At 41.1% G+C, this 21,672-nt stretch overlaps 1 pseudogene across 1 annotated transcript; it reads right to left on the bottom strand.

The window, feature by feature from the left end:
• Nucleotides 1-318: 318 nt before the first annotated feature.
• Nucleotides 319-2,970, bottom strand: LOC148876019 (cyanidin 3-O-galactoside 2''-O-xylosyltransferase FGGT1-like; annotated as a pseudogene). Its single transcript, XR_016105249.1, has one exon. The product of XR_016105249.1 is annotated as a cyanidin 3-O-galactoside 2''-O-xylosyltransferase FGGT1-like (transcript).
• Nucleotides 2,971-21,672: the final 18,702 nt, after the last annotated feature.

Genomic DNA, 21,672 nt, shown 5'->3' with positions numbered 1-21,672 from the left:
GGAATACAAATCGAAGCTCAAAACCTTATATTTGTACTCCTTTCAAACTGAAACTTCATATTGTAGTTGAGTACTACAAAATCTCTTTGTAAAGAAGTCAGACTACTAAATCAGATCGCATATCCGACATTATTAACATATTCGAATTGGAATATGCGTTTGTAAGATCTGATCAGATATTCATATGCGCTATTTGTTTTATAAGATCGAATTCAAATATGCTCTATATTCGAATCCGATCTTTGCGTTAATAATGCTTTTTTATTCAAGACTCTCTCTTTCATCTAAATTTGCACTCTTCTCCAACCGGAGAGCGTAAAGAAAACAGAACAGAACAGGAATAGAAACAAGACAAACAACCACAAACACAACAACAGGACAAAACACAAATAAAAACAAGGCTACAAGTAGACTTAAAACAAAGGCCTCTATTATCAAACAAACATGTACCGCATCCACATAGGGAAGGCTCCAACAAACTGATACTCAGCTTCTAAGTTTTAAACATGCATTACCAAGGATGTGAGCTGCACCATTTGAATCTCTTGGATACCCATTTAAATTTAATCTCTCCAACCCAATAAAACTCGTAGGTCATGGATGAAAGCATCAATGCAGGAAGATTGCATGTTTTCATCTAACAAAAAGTCCCTCCACTTAACATGATTGGCCTTCACTTCTTTTCTGATCTGGTTCTCTCCGTCCATCACCAATCTTATGGCCTTGCACACGCTCTCTCTGCTGAGCCATCCATCTTCTTCCCTTCTCTCAACCTCCACCGCAACCTTCAGACTTCTAGTTAATAGTTGGGTGTGCATGAACTGATCGCCGTAGTTTGGAATCAGTACTATCTGGCAAGAGCTCACTAAAGACTCCCACATGGAGCCATACCCACAGTGGCTCACAAAACACCCGACCGAGGGGTGACTCAGTATCCGCGTCTGTGGAACCCAACCCCCATGAACTACTCCTCTTCCTTGGACCCTCTCCTTGAACCCATCGGGCAATGCCTCCTCTATTGTTGATGCTCCGTGTGGTGGTTTCAGTGCTACCAAGAAGGGTAGTTCGGTCAGCTCAAACCCCAGCACCATTCCTGGAACTGGTCCTTTTGAAGTATACATTCGCTTCCAAATGCACAATACACCACCGATCCCTCCTTGAAATTGCCGAGCCACTTGGACCAAGGCTCGTCCAATAAACTTGTGTTTGGTTGCTGATGATGAGCAGGTAGAATTAATGGCCCCGTCAATAAGACTGCCTTTCCGTATTGGGTAGCCATGTAGTCGCAGTAAAGCCCCTCGATCTCTCGGCAAGTTCGAAAGCAGATGGCGTCGGAATCTCCAAACGAGGTCGTCAACATATCGTAGAATGTTAACCCATCACCCCTGTCTTGGAAAGCTAATAATGCATCGCGAGTCTCGTAGCGACGAATCTGAAATGGGGAAGATGATGGGTAGCCCATTGGAGGTTGCATCAGCTCTTCCTGGGTTAACTGTTTGACCCCCGCGCTGGGCGGCATACGTGCAGGTGATGCGAGGTAGGAGGACGCTGCAGAACTGACGACGCTGTAATGGATGGATTTGATGCCAAGATGTCGTGCCAGGGCCGGAAGCCAATAGGCGAAATCATAAAAAACTAAATCAGGCTTAAGATCGAGTTGAGCAGCTTCAACATGGTCCTTGGTCAGGTCTAGGGTAGTCATGAGGAGGGGAACCATGGGGCTAGACACATCAGCAGTGGTCTCTGCGGTCGGCGGGAGGTCATCCACGCGAGCGATTGGAATTGTGATGAAGCGGATGAGATGTGGGTAGCGATTCAAGTGCTCCAACTTGGACTTTGTTTTGGGAGGTAGGGGGTGATGTGGCCAATCGCAAACCAGGGGTACATAGCAACATGAAATATACGTCTACTGGGACTAGCCATCATCACTTCCGGTTCCGGTAGCTTGTTGCTGAGACTGAAAGGAATCAGGTTGACAATGAAACCAAGAGAGATATATAGGAGAGTAAAAGAAAAATCCTCTATACCCGTGGTTTTAGCCTTGGGCCTCTTTTGATTTGGAATCAGAGAGATTGACATGTGCATTTAGCTTTGTGTTTGCTTTTGCTGCTCTTCCAGTTATCCATGTGCCATTTTTTTGGTTTCCACTGTACCTGTCGTTCTTCGGATGTCAGATATGTTTTAAGAAAGCAGGTGGCGGAGAGTTGTTAAAGAGAGGCAAAAATTTTCAAGGGAGCAACAGAGTACTTTTCCCCATTTTCAATCAAAGCAAACAAAGCCTAAACTGGAGAATTTAATTAGATTGGAATAAATTAGGGGGATCTTACGTCTGCTCCCCTCACAAGTCGAAAATTAAATTAAGGATGTACGGAAACCCGATTCAATCCCACCCCCACCTAATAAATCTAAAATTTATTCCAACTCCCCCCACCATTTCAGATGAGTGAAACTTTCGATCCCATTATACTTCTTATACCTCAACGATATTCTTCTTCGTTCGAATCGAATATAGCAGATACACCAGCAACCAACGGTAATCTTCTTCATTCAAATTAAATGCAACAGCGGCCAACGGTAATCTTCTTCTTCATTCGAACCGAATACACCAATGGCATCCCCGTCGTCTTTTTGCTCACCCTCTTCTTCCTCATTTGAACTGAACGCAGCAGCGTTACCCCATTCGGCCAATGGTAATCTTCTTTTCTTCTTCATTCAAGCCGAACAAACCAGCGACATCTCCATCGTCTTCTTGCTCACCCCAGGCGAAACATCTTCGATCGTCGATTTCTGAAGGGGAGCTAACCGAACCAGCAGTGTCTCCATCATCTTCGATTAGTGTTCTTCCTCATCCAAATGGAAGGCAACAATTTCAGTATTCTTCCTCATTCGAACCGAACGCAGCATCTTATTGACTGAAGCTAAAATTTTGATGCTACTACAACGTTTTCTTCTTCCTCATTCGAACTAAGAGCTCTATAGCATCTTACTCACCAAAGCTAAATTTCAAAGATCAAGCATTTTACCACGTCTTCTTCTTCGTCATTCACACAAAGACCGCCTGTGTTTTCGGCACAACGCCTGTGTCTCCGATTCATTCTGGTTTGGCCACCCGTGCATTTACTTTGTTAAATTTTTTCCCTAATTGGTTGCCGTAACGACCTATGTAAATGAATATTTGAATATTAACTAATCTAAATTAAGTATTTAATGTTGATTAAGATACGAATGTCATTATCGTGGGTTATTGAACATTTGTAGGTATGAATAGCCAACAAAGTGTTCGAAACGAATGTTCGAGTAGTTTGCAATATGATACTAAGTATTGCTATTGCAAATGAAAATGTATTATCCGAATTTATACAATTCGGAATAATCCACATAAGTTATTTTATAGTTGTAGATTAAAATCCAAGGTAATATTTTTAGTTTGATGATATTATTTGTCAATATCAATATAAAGCATGTATATTGCTAATGACATGTATTGCACTTATAGGAGTAGGTGTTTGATAGCCTAACAACTGAAAGTGATTCTATTGGTGGTTGCAAATTTTTTGAGTAGGCAATTCCTCGAGATTGGTACGATGAGGTTACATCGGAAAACCGTCATGGTGATATTTTAAAATGCCTTGAAAAAGTGGAGAGATTAATTGATGTTTGCATAAGACAGATTGAATCTATGAAATCAGTCCATGAGTTAGCTACTGAAGGGATGTCTATAGTTAAGCAACTTGTTTTTGTCGTTTTTGTTATTATTCTCCGGACAATGGTGTTTTGGAAATAGTTCATCATTGATGGTGAATACGTAGGTTTATGTTTTTAATATTGTGTTAAAAAACTCCCCCTTTTGTTTCCATGTTGGTGAACTATTTTTGTATCTTATTGTAATTATTTTGACTTTTTAAATATCAATATATAAACATAAATTGCTTAGAAGATATTCTTTTCTTGATAAAGAAGTCTCTTAATTCATCTAACATACCTTCTGGCAAGAGGCAGAGAAGCTTAGGCCCACTGGGAAGTCCGTCGGGTCGGCCTCCGGGTGATTCGGCCAATTCCCAGAAATGATCCCGAGGGGGGGCACGGGAGTAGTTAGGCAACAGAACCACCTCCATGGGGTAGGGGGAGGTCCCCTATAAGTTCCCAGATGAGGCGGATATGCCCCGATGGAATGGGGAAGGCCGATAGTGGGAAACAATGCTTTTGCAGAACCACTGTTCCGACAAGCTATCAGGCCGGTGGGCGATTGAAAGGTGTCGGGATGGTCGGTAGGTGAGTAGAAGTAGGGGGGAGTGGGTTTGGTGGAAATCCCACCCCTCTGCACCCGTTAGATCAGCCTCTAGGTGATTCGGTCAATTCCCAGAAACGGTCCCGGAGGGGGGCCACGAGATTAGTCAAGCGGCAGAACCATCTCCACGGGGTGGGGGGAGGTCCCCTATAAGTACCCAAATGAGGCAAAGACACCCCAGGGCAACGGGGAAGGCCGACAGTGGCAAACAATGCTTTTATAGAAGCTCCCTTTCCCACCGTCGGCACGCTTGGTGAGTGAGTGGCAGCAGGTGAAGGGATGAGAGATCCATCATATGGATGGCCGAACCCTGCAAGAAGGTAGGGCAAAATTTCAAAAAATTTTTCTCCCATCTAGGAATCACATTCTTTGTTTTAGAAAACTGTTTTTCAATGATCAATCTTGAATCAAGAACCGAACCAGATCTGAACAAATTCAATAGGATAGGGATATACCTGATACGAAGATGCAATATCTCCCAACGAAGGTGTTCACGCCCAAAGAAAAACTCCAAAGACTGCTCCCACTGAAGATGACACAGTGAATGGTGGAGCAGAATCAGCAGGGTCCGTCCAATGAACATAATTCTTCAACAAGAATTTGATGGAGGCAGTGAGCACGACTTCTGAATAGCCTTCCTCCAAAGACTGATATCAAGATTCTTTTTGATCGCTCCTACAATGGAGATCGAACTGTCAGTATGGCGGCAATTAGAGGAGAACGTAGGGAGAAGATGGCGCAGTCACATTGATGTTGTCTTCTCTCTGTGTAAACTGAGATATGATCTCTGGATGCTAGGATGGGCTGAATGGTTCGCCCCCTCCTCCTTTTATAGCCTTAAAGAGAGCTCCTAATCTCATTAGGAATTTTCTAATCCAAATCTGTATTTGGATAAGGAGTTCTCTTTAAAAGATAAGGATAAACCCTTATCTTATCTACAGATTAGATCAGCTCTCTCCTAATCTTATCAGAAGGTTTCTAGATTCAAATCAGGATTTGAATCTAGACTCTCTGAGTGGATAGGGATAAGACCCTATCCTATCTGTTGATTTAATCCCAGATCCGCCCCCTTATTTAACTAATCAAATTAGGCCAATTCAAAATGGGCTTTGGGCCCAATAAGTCTAAGTGCTCAGAATGCTTCCAAATTGCTGCCCAGTTGAGCTTCTTTGTATGGCGTGGGACCCAAACATTGATCTACACATCAGCCACATGGGTTTATCCCTACCTCTGTTACAAGGCCTGACCGAATTCACTGAAAAGACAATGAACCCCCTGAAGCCCATCGCATGGACTCCTAATGGGCCCAATACTTACATTAAGTGATCTCTGGGCCAAGCCACCTTATAAAAACCTAGGGACTGTGGGCAGATGCAAGATTAGCCCATCAGGTATTACTCTCAATGGTCTTACACTTAATCTCTCAGCCCATAATGATCAAACACTGCCTGACAAGAGAGGACCTCTCCCTCGACTACAAGGAACAATGATGCACTCTCCACTCACATTGATCCCGGGAATTAAAACCTTTTGCAAACATTTTGAAACCAATATATATATATATATATATATATATATTGCAAAAACAAATTTCAACGATTGAAATCAACTGTCGGCAGTTTTGGATTCCATCAGAGAGAGTGCATCCCCGATCATTACCTTTGTCCAACAAAGGGGCTGATCCTGTCACTATGACCACCCACTTAGATGAATTCTCGGACTGTCCCAACAGACCCAGGTTTTGACCCCCCTCTAAGGATCTCACTGATTGGCACATCAAAGACAGTCCAATCTGACACCTAGTGTAGTATCATAATCGAGTCTAGGGGTCAGGTGTGACATTCCAGTTTTGCCCACTTATCACCAAGGTCTAGGGCAACACTGGAATTCTGGTCCAGTCTAAGGTTTCAATTTAAACCTACACTGCATGTACCTCGGGTCTCACCCTGGCGGCTAAGATAGGCCACCCCAACCAACTTGGCAGCACATAAGTGTCAGCCTTATCAGGATAGATCTCCCTAGATTGAATATGTACTTTATTCATTTAAGGGTATTATGTGTCCAGTTTAAGGGTATTACGCAGAAACACACCACTATAACATGAATCAAATATGTACTTTATTCATTTACAATAAATATTATAATGTACATCAATCTGATTGGATCTAAGGGCATACATTGTCTAACAGTAGGGGTAGTGCGCTTGGTGGCCATTGCACCCCTCTGCACCCATCGGTTGGCCTCCGGGTGATTCGGCCAATTCTAAGAAACGGTCCTGAAGGGAGGGCATGGGGTAGTTGGGGGGTGGAACCACATGCACAGGGAGGGAAGAGGTCCCCTATAAGTACCTAGATGAGGAAGAGACGCCCCAGGCCAATGGGGAAGGCCGACGATGGGAAACGGTCCTTTTACAGAACCATCGTTTCCCACCGTCAGCCCGAGCCATCGGGCCGATTGGCGATTGCATCCCTTTGCACCTGCCAGATTGACCTTCAGGAGATTCGGCCATTTCCCAAAAACGGTACAAAATGGGAGGCATAGGGGTAGTCGAGCGGTGGAACCACATGCACAAGGAGGGGAGAGGTCCCCTATAGAAACCCAGATGAGGCGAAGACACCCCGGGCCAATGGGGAAGGCCGACGTTGGGAAACGATGCTTTTGTAGAACCACTGTTTCCCTCCATCGGGTTGATTGGCGATCAGAAGGTGTCGGGATGCTCAGTGGGAGAGTGGCAGTAGGGGTGAGTGGGTTTGGTTGCCATTGCACCCCACCGCACATGTCAGATCGGTCTCCAGGCGATTCGACTAATTCTCATAAACGGTCTTAGAGGGGGATAGTCGGGCAGTGGAACCACCTCCACAGGGTGGGGGAGGTCCTCTATAAGTACCCAAATGAGGCGAAGATACCCCAGTCCAACGGGAAAGGCCGACGGTGGGAAACAATGCTTTTGCAGAACCACCGTTTCCCACCATTAGACCAATTGGCGATTGGGAGGTGTTAGGATGCTCGATGGGTGAGTGGAAGTAGGGGGAGTGGGTTTGGTACCCATCGCACCCCTCCGCACCTACCGGATCGACTTGTGGGTGATTCAGCCAATTCCTAGAAACTATCCCGAAGAGAGGGCGTGGGGGTAGTCGGGCGGCGGAACCACATGCACAAGGAAGGGAGAGCTCCCCTGGACGTACTCAGATGAGGAAAAGATGGCCTAGGCCAAGTATTAAAAGTGCGAGTAAATATCAATAATGCACAAGTATTGCCACTACAATTTCAGATAGGGACGATACAACTACTAGCATTAAAATTTTCAGATAAGTACTAAACATAAGGGTGGGGTGGACTACAGAAGGGACAATACAACTACTAACATTATAGATTGTTGCTCGATACACTGCTATCGACACACACTCTCATCTCTGTGACTTCGCATAAAAGCTCTAGATTTTGCTGGCGCAAAGCCATATGCTCCTACACCAAAGCGTCCACGTCTCTCTATAGGACCCGACTCTACCTAAGAGCGTTGTGGTATTCTGGGTATGTGATATACACCACATGGGCATGGTGGTCTTCTCTGATATGACGAATTCCTTTAGCAATCGTTGTTTGTATGCTAGCTCCCGTCGATGGACATAGTTTGTCGGTAAATGATACCTCGTGACCACACACGTTGAGGGCCACAGTTGCTTGGTAGAGGCTGTTTCCAGAACTCATGATCCACTCAACATCTAGTGCGTTCAATTCGGGAAGGATCAAGTTGAGCAACTCCCTCTATGGAAGAATGACAGTGTTAACGTTATTCTGCTCCATCGTGGACCTAATAAATTGAGTATAACTTGGTTAGACTATGAAGTGTGTTAACCAAACTGACCTTTTCCACTTCATTTATAGATGTTTTAAGAGCCTGAGCTGTCTGTCAAAGGGTCACCACATTGATCGATTGGCATTTATCACACTGTAGTGCTCATACTTTGCAACGAATTGCCCCTTGGGTGTTTGGTTGTAACTCGTATCGCCATAGCCTTTACACTCGAGGGTCCATCAGTAATCGACCTGCATGGGCAGCCAAGTCATGGGTAAATCACTAAGCAAGTCTAGCCTATACCTCCAGCCTATGGTGATGTTTGTCGACAGGTCACCCACTGACTGATTGACATGCATCACGCTATAGTGCTCCTGCTTTGCAATGGATTGCCCCTTGGTCATTGGGTTGCAACTCTTACCACCATAGCCAAGTCATGGGTCAATCTCTAAATAGGTATGGCCTATACCTCTAGCCTATGGTGACGTCCATCAATCGGTCACCCACTGACCGATTGACATGTATCACACTATAGTGCTCCTGTTTTGCAACGGATTGCCCCTTGGTTCTTGGTCTGCAACTCGTACTGCCATAGCCTTTCCACTCAAGTGTCCATTGGTCATCGACCTGCATGGGCGATCAAGTCACGGGTCAATCACTAAATAGGTATGGCCTACACCTCCGGCCTATGGGGGTGTCTGTCAACGGGTCACCCACTGACCGATTGACATGCATCATGTTATAATGTATCTACTTTGCAACGGATTGCCCCTTGGTCGTAGAGCTGCAACTCATATTTCCATAGCCTTTCCACTCGAGTATCCATCAGTCATCGACTTGCATGGGTGACCAAGTCATGGGTAAATCACTAAACAGGTCTGGCCTATACTCCATCCTATGGTGATGTCTGTCGATGGGTCACCCACTGACTGATTGACATGCATCACGCTATAATGCTCAAAATACCCCTTAATCCTCCTATTTAAACCCCACTCTCATCGGAAGAAGTTATCTTATAAGCACCAACCCCCACCACCAAGGTTGTTGGTGGTCCACCTATCATTTGGCTAATACACAATATTCTATTCGTTCTTATTACAGACGTTTTCTGCCCCCATTTCCTATTTGCACTAGTAGTTATGACTGATGATCTATATCTCTTTTTGCAGGTGTGTCTTCCATTCACAAATACATATGGACTCCGTGGTAGATAATTCAATCTTATGCATTTGCAGCTTCAATGGTGAATTAATTGGCATCACTATAGATGAGACCACAAAATTTGATTCATTTGAGCTGGACATTTGTAGTAGTTTTGGGATCAATCCACGTGACGCGAAGATATGTTACACGATCCAGTGCAAGGAGAAATGCACCCTCAAACTTCGTAACCAAAATGATGTACAAACACTTATCTGGTTCAATACCAAAACATCGAACATTACAGTCTCGTTGAATGAACCAACGAGGGACGTGGGCTGCTGGAATGATAATGGAGAACCTAGCTCCGACGATAATGACCATGGCATGCATACGCGTGTTGGCTCAAATGGTATGTCTCACAGTGGTAGCATGGTAGCAACAACGCCGCTTGGTCTTATAACCAGAGTTGGGCAAGTGTTCGACGATGCGGCTGCATTTCAGACTACCTTGTCTAAATACTCTGTAGCTCATAGATTTTCGTATACATATAAACGGAATGACAAGACACGCATTCATGCATAGTGCAATATGGACAACTACCGGTGGGAAATTCGAGCTAGTGCACTAGGAGGTGAGCTTATGGTCTGAGTGCATACATACCAACCTCAACACTCACACACCGCAGCTGCATAATCCTCTGTAATTCTTCTTAGGTCAAATAAGTTTGTAGGAAATCTTCTTGTCGAGAAGATATGAGACAATCCATCATACAGGGCAACAGACATCGTGAAGGACATCAAACGTGACTATGCATTGAAGTTAACATATCAACAGGCTTAGAGGGGGAAAGAGGTCACAAAGGTTCTAATCAATGGCAGTGATGATGACTCATACTCATGTATTCCAAGGTTATGTGAGAAGATTATCAAGTCCGATCCAGGTTCGTATGTCACTTATAGTATCAATGAAGATGATCATTTCAAGCGACTCTTCTTAGCATTTTATACATCTATACATGGATTTCGCTTTGGGTGTCAGCCACTACTATTTGTAGACGGGACACACTTAAATGAGAAATATCAAAGAAAGCTTCTATCCGCCACCACAATAGATGCCAACAATGGAATGTTCCCTATCGCATTTTCTATCATCCCCACTGAGTGACCAACTTGAGGATTGCACTTGGTTTTTGGGACTCTTAGGGTGGATTGAACCGTAAAAACCCGTATCATTATTAGGATAGGCTCAAATGTTTCTTCAATAACGCAGGAGGGAATAATTCACCCTTATGCAACATCCATGATTTTATTTTTTGAGACGTTTGGCACCTTCTAAATTTCACCTCCATATCTTGTGAAATCCCCGCTCTTATGTTAACGGTAATTGATAAATTACCTAACTGCTCATATATTGTTTGTTTTATTTTTAAAGAAAAAAATCTTAAACTAAATAGATCTGTCATGGATCGGGTTTGGTCTTGGACGACATTCATCCATTATTCTAAGTGTGGGAAATCATTTTATGGAATTGATTTTTGGGCTGATTTGGTATAACATTTGGATGGTCCATGTTGGTTGAAATCCCAATATCACTTAGGATGTTAAACTTACAGATGCAAAATTAACTTTCGTGGAAGGGAGATAGAAGAGAAAAATTATGGACACAATATTGCTTGGCACAAAATAAATAGAATGAAGAACACCGGAGGATATTGGACTAAGGAAAGCAGATGCAATAAACAAAGCACTGTTCTCAAAGCAAATTTGGAAATTACTCATGACTTATGGGTTCAACTTATTTGAAGAAAATATCTAAATAACAAAAGCTTTTTCAATGCAAATCAAGGCCGTCTGATTCTTGGTGATGGGAAAATGTCCTAAAATTCAGGAAGATGCTAAGTGGTTCTCTTTGTTGGATAATAAGATCAGAGAAAATTAGGTTTTAGCCTTTCACGACCCATGGGTCCCTTGGTTTTCAAATAATAGACCAATTCTCAAAGGGGTTCAAATTTCAGAAGCCTTGGCCTCCCTAAAAGTCAAAAGCTTTATCACATACGAAATCTGCTGGATTGTAGATCTACTTAATGAGTTCTTTGAAGAATCCTCAGTCATGGCCATCACCAATATCCCTCTCTCCTACATCCATTATATTGTGAAGAAAAGTAATAATGGAAGCACACTTCGAATGGCTTATTTAAGGTCAGATCAGCTTATAGACTCTTTAATAAACCATCTTGTGAAGCGTCTTCCTCACCAATTAAGTGGACTAATTTGTGATCTCTTCAAACTCCCTTCAGATGTCAGCTCCTCAATTGGAATACTTCTGTTGGGTGCAGTCAAAACCAAATTAAACCTCTCGATCTCTAGACTAAGAGAAGAGAAGGGGACTTACAATGCACCTTCTGCAATCAACCAATGGAAACCCAAGTTCATTTGTTCTTTGAATGTAATTTCTCCAGAGTTGTTTGGATTCACTCTCAAGTGGGTTTAATCCAGATCTCTTTCAGATCTTCTTCTGTAGCGGATCCAACACAATAACAATTGTAAAGGATATGTGTAGAAAATCTCCTGATCTAGGAGAGGTCCACAATAGGACTGATCTCTACTATCCTCTGGAGCCCACTAAAGCTCTAGAATTACAGAACTAAACCCTTCCACCTGAGCCTAAACCTCAATGGTTCTACAATAATCCTATTTCATTTGATATTGGGGATGGTTCTTGGCACACCAACACAATCTGCGTCTACTAGATTATTGATTATTGCATCTCACCTAATCAATACTCTCATTGGAGAAGGATGCTTTGTTTGGCCAATTCAATAGCCTTAGATGAACGCTGGGCAGTCATTAGAGGCTTGGGGAAGTTGATATCCCTGGGTAGATGGTAAAGAAATTCTTGCAAAGGTAAAGGGAACTTCTAAAAACATCAATTGAATTGTAGTGAACAACCTCTTCTCAAACATGTAAGGCACCTTCTCTCCTTTTTTATAGTATTTCTCTTATTAATGTAGATAGACCAGATGCTATAATAGCTCATGTAATGGCTCAAAAGGCGAGAACTTCTACATCTTTTGTTTTGTTTTCTAACCCCTCCATAGACTTCATCTAAGAGGTGCATGATCATATGAATCGGTTATATTTCTCTAGTAGTTTTCTTCTTTTGCCAAAAACAAAATCATATATGTTTTCTGTAATTTTGATTTTGAACTTAAATTTAAGTTTAAATTTTATTCGAAAATATAATTTTATTAATTTATACCGACAAACCCAAATGCCTAGTTGTAACCAGGCCCAGGATCATCCCTGTTATTGGATGAGGCCCAATAAGTCAGATAAATAATCGGTTGTAATTAGGATTGTAAATGGATTGAATTCAAATCGGATAAATTAATATCTGAATTTAAAATCCGAGGGATATTGAAAATTAATATCTGAATTCAAATCCAATTAAATATTTGAATATTCCAATATTCAATTTGAATTCAATTAATTAATTATTTTAGATAAGTATATAAAATAAATATTTTATTAATACAAAGCATGGTTTTCAAAACTAGAGCAGACTGAAAAATGATAGCTGGTCAATCCCTCGGGTCCGGTTATACTAAAAACCAGAAATTCCTAAAAAACGTTGAAAATGTCAGAAAACTACTGACTCGGGTGGTCGAATCGCTAAACCATTCGACCCAGGCAGCGGTTCGCATGTTATCCTTTTTTGTTTTCATTATTTTAAATAAAAAATAAAAAAATAAAATGACTTCAATATCCCCAACCCAAAATCAAATGTTTAGGCTCTTTAGGGTTAGAACCTCATTTTCGTTCTAACCCTTCTTTCCTCTCAACCTTCACACCCAACCGACCACCTGCGGCGGCCAACACCTCCTGTGTCCAATGGCGACACACACCGACCTATGACGATTAACAGCAATCGGCAACGATGAATTTGCAGCAGTTGTCTGACGAATTTGCAGTGGCGGGTGGAGTAGTTTGCAGTGGCAGTAATACCACCATTGGCGATTCTGCAAGTTGGAACAGCTCTTGCAGTGGCAACTTGCCTATGACCAATCCCGAGCCCACTGGCGGCGAACCCACTGTCACACCACCATTACTGGCACTCGGCAATGAAACCATGAAGGATATGAACTTGCTTGCCTCTCGTTAATCCTGAAGGTAAATCATAAAACGGGTCTATTTATAAATGTTTTCTTTTCTTCTAATTAGTTTACCATATGGAAGTTTTGCCTTCAGTTAAATAGGATAATAAACTACGAAATGACATCAAACTTCTGTTTATTTAAACTTTTGAACAGTCCTATTGCTTAAAGGCTGGACTGAACTGAAAATCTGAGTCATTGATGATTCTAAGAGTTCATCTGTTACGTGCGGTTTGATTTCTACAACATGCTCAAAATGTGATACCTTGGGAAGTTCCTTTGGTTTTTTTATTTGATTTCTAAGTAACACTGTAACAAAATGCATATATATTAGATTCCAACTAATAATAGGATCTCGTATGGTTCTTGATTCTTGATTCTTGAATCCAGAGCTTCATATTCTTGTAATTTGAGTTGAATTTTTTTGAGGGTTTTCTTCTTGAAATCTCTATATGTTCTGTTTTATTTTTCTGTTTTTCTGTACTTTTTTTGTATATTCTATTTGTTATGTACTTTGTTTTTTTTATTTAGATAGTTTTATTTTTTTTTTTGTGTTTTTTCTGTATTTTTTAGAATTTTTCTGTATTTTATTTTTATATTTTCTATGTGTTTTATACTGTATTATTTTTATTTAGATAGTTTTATTTTCTGTATTTTTTTGTATTTTTCTATGTTTTTATTTAATTTTATGTTATTTTTTATTATTTATAAATATATTTCTATTTTTTATTTATTTATGACATCATGGGTCGAACCGTTCGACCCGGACAATTGAACCGCTTAACCGGAAATTGGCCCCTAACTGGTTCTATTTCTGCTTCGTTTTTAAAAAACATGATATAAAGTATATAAATTATTTATATAAATTAATTATTATATATAAATTATATAAAATATTTCATATATTACATATAAGAATTAAATAATTGATCAAATTTGAATATTTATTGAATCAAATCAGGTCATATTCGAATAATTGAACTCAACCGATTAAAGAAGCTTTAATCGTTATTTTGGGGAGTTTGAACATCCTCCTAAGAAAAATTGAGGAAGGGTGCTTAAAGAAGCTTTAAGGGGGTTGCTCTCCTCGCTAGAGAAAGCTTTAAGGAGGGTTTGCCATCTAATCCTGATTATCGGATTATAATAAGTGCACTTGATCTCATTTTTTGCAGTTTTTTAATATCCACTACAGCTGTTAACTTGGCTGAATCCCACATCGGAAGAAGTATAATGCTGTAAAGGGTTTGTTTTCCAGGAACTCAGAGAATGGGAGCGGGCAATGATAAGAACAAGCATATCGGTGGACACGGGTTTCTACCACCATCTGATATGGATGATAAGATGTGCTCTTGAGCTCTAAAATATTTTATTTTCCTAGAGGGGTCAGAATTGCGATAAAAGAAAGACCTTTAATTGTTGAGCTCAAATGCGTCTTCTGTCTTCTTTTAAGTTGTATCAGAGAGGTGGATACCAATTTCCACCGGGACGCAATTTTCAACATTGCCCGTTAACTATTGATTCGGCACTAAGAAAAGAAATATTTTTTAACTAAATATTCTTCGATGTGGGACAGTCATCAAAACCGCAAATACAGTTCCAATAAGAACCGATGTTGATCGGTTGCTGGCTTGCTGCATTGCGAATTTGCGAGGTTGTAACCCTTGTATAAATGAATTAAAAAGATCGTGATTGGGATTAGCATATTTCCTTCTTATTAAGCAACTTCAATTAATAATATGAAAATCACATTACCACACTCACCTGAAATTAAGTATGCATATGCCTTGTACATTTACTTTTGTTCAAATTTTCTAAAATTTTTTATAATGTTAGTAAATAATATGTTTCTAAAATTTATTATATTTTTTTATATTTATGTTTATTAAAATTATTCTTATTTTTCACACTTAATTTTGTTTAATATGATGAATATACAATATATAAAAATGTTCTCAAATGTTTTCTATTTTATTTTATTTTTCTTTTGCATTTTTCATCTGTGTCTTTTTATCCTTTTGAATTTTTGTTAATATTTAATTTTGAACTCAAAAGGTTGAATTGTTGACTCATCACCAAACATTAAAATAACTCTATTTTTGTTAATTTTAAATTTGTATTTTATTTCTATTATCAATAAACAATTACTCATTGTCACATTTATCTTTTTAATATGATCAATTAATACAAGTTTTAATGAAAATGGGAGTTAACAAGATTTAATGAGAGGGAATTAAATGAGGAAAAATGTAAAAATTCAAATTATATTTTGTGCCCATACAATTTGAGAGAGAAAATTAAAAAATAGGGGTATTTTTAGTCAAATAAAAGTTTCACATTGTCATTCACACTTTTAATAATATATACTACTTTAAAATCACGAATAGCCTTAAGAATATTTTTGAAAGTCTTTGTAGACAAAAATTACCCTTTCATATTTAAATTTATTGATTAAAAATGAAGGCAAATGGGATAATGAGTTGTTAATATTAAATGAGTTGAAAATGGGTAATTTTAAGATATTCAATACATTCAATTCCATTTCATTAAATCCAACATTTAAGGTACTAACTTGCATTCACCTTTATCGAATCATATATTTAAGTCATTTTTTTGTTCCTTTCCATCATTACATTCTATTAATTAAACCCATACATAATAAATTAATAATTACTATAACATAAAAACTTATACTTTTAAAATCTACCTAGAAAAAAATAGTGTTTTCATCTAGGTGGTGGTAAAAAATTAAACCATTTTGGGTCAAATTGTTCAATCCATGTTGCCACAATTAAATAATAAAATGAAAAAAATAGATAAAAATGAAAAAAATATAGAAATTAAAAAAACGGGAACACTTTTAACATCATATATTTGAGACATTAAACAATAATAAGTATTATAAATAAGAAATGCTTTTATTAATGATGGAAATGGAATGCAAAATTTAAAACCAATTGGAAATAAAACTATTTTCTTATTCTCTCTCATTAAATCCCATATCTTAAGTTTATTCTCCCATTAAATCTTAAATTTAAGATACATTTTTCTCATCATTAATTTTAATAATATAAAAATAAACATTTTGAGATAGGCTTATTATATATCATATTGCATGCATAGGCTTATAGGTCTGAAAATTTTCGCCACCATTAGCGATACTGCGCAATCTGGCTGCTCCTAGCTGGAGGTGGCTTGACTTCCAATAGACATCGGACGTGGAGGATCTGCATAGAGAGAACCAGAGAACCCAAGGGTGCTTACCCGACAAGGTCGCTCCGATGCTTAAGTCAGTAATGTGTGAGCCGAAAGTAATTAGAAAGCAGGAGAGCTAGTAAACAGTAATTGCGCGTACCTTTGCCCCAAAGGGTTAGGGTCTTTATATACTAGAGTTCTCGCGGGTTTTTCAGAGTGGTTCTGGGATCCTTGCCATGATGAGGTCCGTTACCGAATTAATAGGAGATAAATGTCACCAGCCGATAAGGCATATCGTTGTCGTCCGAATCGATCGGAGTAGATAAGGCCAGCTGTTACGAGGCGTGATCTCATAAAATGTGGAATCCGGTTACGAGATCTTCGAGGTTAACACGTGGAGGTCAGTCAATATTACCCGAACTACTGCTTGCCCCTTGGGTCCAAACGCCGAGGTGCCTGGTAACCAAAGTTATCTTGACGCAATCGTGCCCCGAAGTGAACTTGTCCTGAGGTGGATTCACTTCTGAGGTGGGCCTGCCCCGAGGTGGTTCGGTTATCCGAGCTTGGTCCATCTCAGACTTGGGTACGTCGGGATGAGCTATCGTTCTGTCAGCTAGATCATGTCCATGTGTCCCTCTATTATTAGGTCGAGCCAAATCACCATACATCAATTGCCCCCCACTCGGGTCAGGGGTCCTAACTTGGTGCAGGGAGTTCATGACGAGCCAAGTGGATTTGGTCCGAGGACTGGGCAGCTAGTCAGATGACTCACGGGTCGGACTTGTTCGACTACCCGGCTCAACCAGGAAAATGTAGGCCGCGTTTGGTTTACGTGTGGACGTCACACAAATTATAAGCTATGCGGACGTCAAAAACGCGCTAAACCGAATTTACCTTCGGGGGTCACGCAACCTGTTTTCCTAGGAGCCGTAGGATTGTTTCAATCTCGACCATTAGTTTTCGGACATAGCGGTTATAAATAGGAGGGTCCGTGACTCATTCATCACCACAAATTCTGTGATTGAGCTCTCCTGAGTCGCGTCAAGGTCTTCCAGCTCGGTTTTCTTTCTGCTTCCCACTTCGTTCCTTGTTTTCGGTGAGTCTCCTTTCTTTAGCTTTCTCCCTGTTTTCCAGTTATGTCGAGTTCTAGCATAGACAGACTTGTAGATAGTGTTAGCGAGGAGGGCACCATTGTTCTTGCCAGGGAAATCAGCCCATGGCAGGGTGCCTCCCCTCACCGGTCTGTAGAGGGAACCTCTAACTCCGAAGTTGGGTTACGTCGGCTCGGGGAGACCGAAGCCCAGGAAGAGGGTCTGTCCTCTAGGTCAAAGGCCCCGACTTCCTCTCAAGGTCGGAAGTTTCATGACTTCGGGCCTTCCAAACTGTCTACGGACAGGTTGTTGTACCTGGCGTCTTGGTACTACTTTCTTGATAACTTAGTTTTCAGTTTTCTGCTAGGTCAGTACCCTTGGGATCACGACCACAACGAGCTCGTTGTTTTTGAGGAGCAGCTCGCGACAGGGCTGAGCTTCCCTCTTCACCCCTTTCTGATAGAAGTTGTTAGGTTTTGCAACATAACCATTGACCAGCTTCATCCGAACTCTATTTGGAACATAGTTGGTACCGTTTCCTTGTTCCATGCCTATAACTGACCCTTATCCCTTGATGTCTTTAGTTTGATCTGCACGATCAAGCGAAACTCAGCTTGTCTGCGCGGGGACATATGACAAAGCTATTACATCTCTCCCAGGCCTGGATTCAAAATCCTATCTGGCCGCCCGAACAAGGTTCAGGCCTCGAAAAGACGGTACCTCATCGTCCGTAACCTAGAAGGGTGGTCTTTTCCAACCCACTGGAGGGTGGCTACCCAGGACCCTGGGGTGATCTTTGAAAGGGATGAGAGATCCATCCCATGGATGCCCAAAGATTGCGGAATAAGGGGCGAATTTCAAAAATTTTTCTCTCCCTTCAACTGGGAATCACATTCCCTATTTAGAAAATCATATTTTCAATGATCAATCTTGAACCTTAAACTGAACCAGATCTAAACCAAAAGGAAAGAGAGAGAATAATACCTGATATGGAGAAGTAATATCTCCCAACGAAGGTGTTCACGCCCAAGGAAGGATCCAAAGACTGCTCCCATTGAAGATGGCACAATGCAGGATGGAGCAGAATCAGCAGTGTTCTTCCCCAAGAACTCTGTCCTTCGCAATAAACAGTAGAATGGAACGTGAGCACAACTTCCTTTTCAATCCTTTCTCAAAGAACTGATGTCAAGATCCAATCTTGACTTCTCCCACAGCTGGAGATCGAACTGGCAAATAGGGCGGCAAGAACAGGGAGGTGGCAAGAGAGTATTCGCAGGCAACAAAATTCTCTCTTCTTGATTTCAGCACTAAAGAGGATCTGATGTGTTTCTTGTTGGTCTCTCTCAAGGCTGCCGCCCCCTCCTTCTTTTTGTTAACTTAAAAGATCAGCTCCTAATCCCATTAGGAGGTGCTTATCCAAATCATATTTGGATCAGCCTTCTCTTCTAGTGATAAGGATAAACCCTTATCTTATCTGCAGATTAGATTAGCTTTATCCTAATCCCATTAGGAGGTTTCTAGATCTGAATCACATTCAGATCTGGACTCTCTGAGTGGATAGGATTAAGACCCTATCCTATCTGCTAATCTATCTCAGAATTCGCCCCTTTAATTAACTGAATAAATAGCCCAGTTCGAAACGGGCTTTAGGCCCATTAAGCTTATGTGCTCACTCAACCTTCCTAACTGCTGCCCAATTGGGCTTCCTTGTATGGTGTGGGACCCAAGCATTGATCTACACATCAGCCACATGGGTTCAGCCCAGCCTTTGTTACAAGGCCTGGTCGAATACACTGTTAAAGACAGTGCACCCCCTGAAACCCATCAAATGGGATCTATGGGCCCAACACTTACCCTAAGTGGTCCCTGGGCCAAGCCACCTTGTAACACCCAGGGACTATGGGCAGATGCAAGATTAGCCCATCAGGTATTATCCTCAATGGTCTTACACTTAACCTCTCAGCCCTTAATGATCATACACTGCCCGACAAGAGAGGACCTCTCCCTCGGCTGCAAGGAACAGTGTTGCACTCTCCACTTATATGGATCCCGGGAATTAAAACCTTTTGCAAACATTTTAGAAACCATAATATATATACTTTTATATCTCATATAAAATATACTTTGCAAAACAAATCTCAACGGTTGAAATCGGCTGCCGACAGTCTTGGTTTCCAACAATGAGAGCGCATCCCCGATTATTACCTTTGTCCGACAAAGGGGCTGATCCTGTCACTGCGATCACCCACTCAGATGAATTCTCGGATTGTCCCAACATACCCAGGTTTTGACCCCCGCTAAGGATCTCACTGATTGGTACATCAAAGACAGACCGATCTGACACCTAGTGCAGTATCATAATCGAGTCCAGGGGTCGGGTGTAACTTTCCAGTTTTGCCCATCAATCTCCAAGGTCCAGGGCAATACTGGAAATCTGGTCTAGTTCAAAGATTCAATTAATCCCACACTGTATGTGCCTGGGGACTCACCCCGGTAGTTGAGACAATTCACTTCAACTGACTTGATGGCACCACAGTGTCAGCCTTGTCAGGATAGGTCTCCTCAGACCGACCCACTGGCTGTGAACTTTCTAAACTAACACGAGTCTCAATAAGTGTCCAGTTTAAGGGTATTACACAGAAACATACCAAGGAAACATGAATCAAATATGCACTTTTATTCATTTACAATAAACTCATAAAGTACATCAATTTTGATTGAAGCTAAGGGCATACAAAACTATCTAACAGCTCCCACTTGCACTTAGGTCCAATCAGGTACTAGCCGGAGTCCCATGCTTTCCACGTGTTTCTCAAACACTTTCTGTGTCAGTGGCTTAGTCAATGGGTCTACCACATTCTCCGCTGATGCTACCTCTTACTATCATCCTCCCGTAGGTCCAGTGTTGTCATACAACAATGGAATGGGTGATGTGCTGAATTCCAAATTCATGAATGAACACCTTCATTCATAAGGCAGCCTCACTTACGGCAATGCGCTCGGCTTGGGTTGTGGACTATTAATTTGCAACTTAGGACCCCTGTTTGCTGACATTCAGGAAACAACACACGATCCTATCGTGAAAACATATCCAGATGTAGACTTTCTATCATCTGGGACTGAATGGAAATCAGCATCTGTATACCCTTGGATCTGTAGTGAGCTACCGTCGAATACTAGACAAAACTCTTTTGTCCTTCGAAGGTATTTAAGTATGTTTTTCACAGTAGTCCAATGCTCCTGCCCTGGGTTGGCCTGAAATCTGCTTACTACACTCACTACCTGAGGTATGTCAGGACGAGTGCACAGCATGGCATACATGATACTCCCCACGGCAGAGGCATAGGGAACGTCTTTCATGCCATCAATCTCCTCAGAAGTCTTGGGAGACATCTTGGAGAGAGTGACTCCGTGCCTGAAAGGAACATTTCTTTTCTTGGAGTTTTCCATGCTGTATCTCTTGACTATTTTGTCAATATAAGCAGATTGGGATAATCCTATTATCCGCTTCGATCTATCTCTATAGAGTCGAAGACCCAGTATATAGGAGGCTTCTCCAAGATCTTTCATGGAGAATTGCTGTGTTAACCATACTTTCACCGTAGTTAACATACCTACATCATTCCCAATGAGTAGAATGTCATCTACATACAGAATCAAGATGGTAACCTTATCTCCACTGTACTTCCTGTAGACACAGGGTTCATCCAGGTTCTGCTCGAAGTCAAACGATTTGACGGCAGAGTCAAAACGGATGTTCCAACTTCTAGAAGCTTGCTTAAGTCCATAAATGGATCTATTAAGTTTACATACCATGTTTTCCTGACCTGCAGCAATGAAGCTTTGCGGCTGCTGCATATAGATATCTTTAGTAAGATCTCCATTCAGGAATGCAGTTTTGACATCCATTTGCCAAATCTCATAATCATGGTATGTTGCTACAGCTAGCAGGATCCTAATGGATTTAAGCATGGCCACAGGCGAAAAGGTTTCTTCATAATCGATGCCC

This window comes from Nelumbo lutea, chromosome 1, assembly GCF_056320005.1.
Source record: "Nelumbo lutea isolate HS-2025 chromosome 1, American lotus-T2T, whole genome shotgun sequence".
NCBI lineage: Eukaryota > Viridiplantae > Streptophyta > Magnoliopsida > Proteales > Nelumbonaceae > Nelumbo > Nelumbo lutea.
This window is presented reverse-complemented; position numbering and strand designations above follow the sequence as displayed.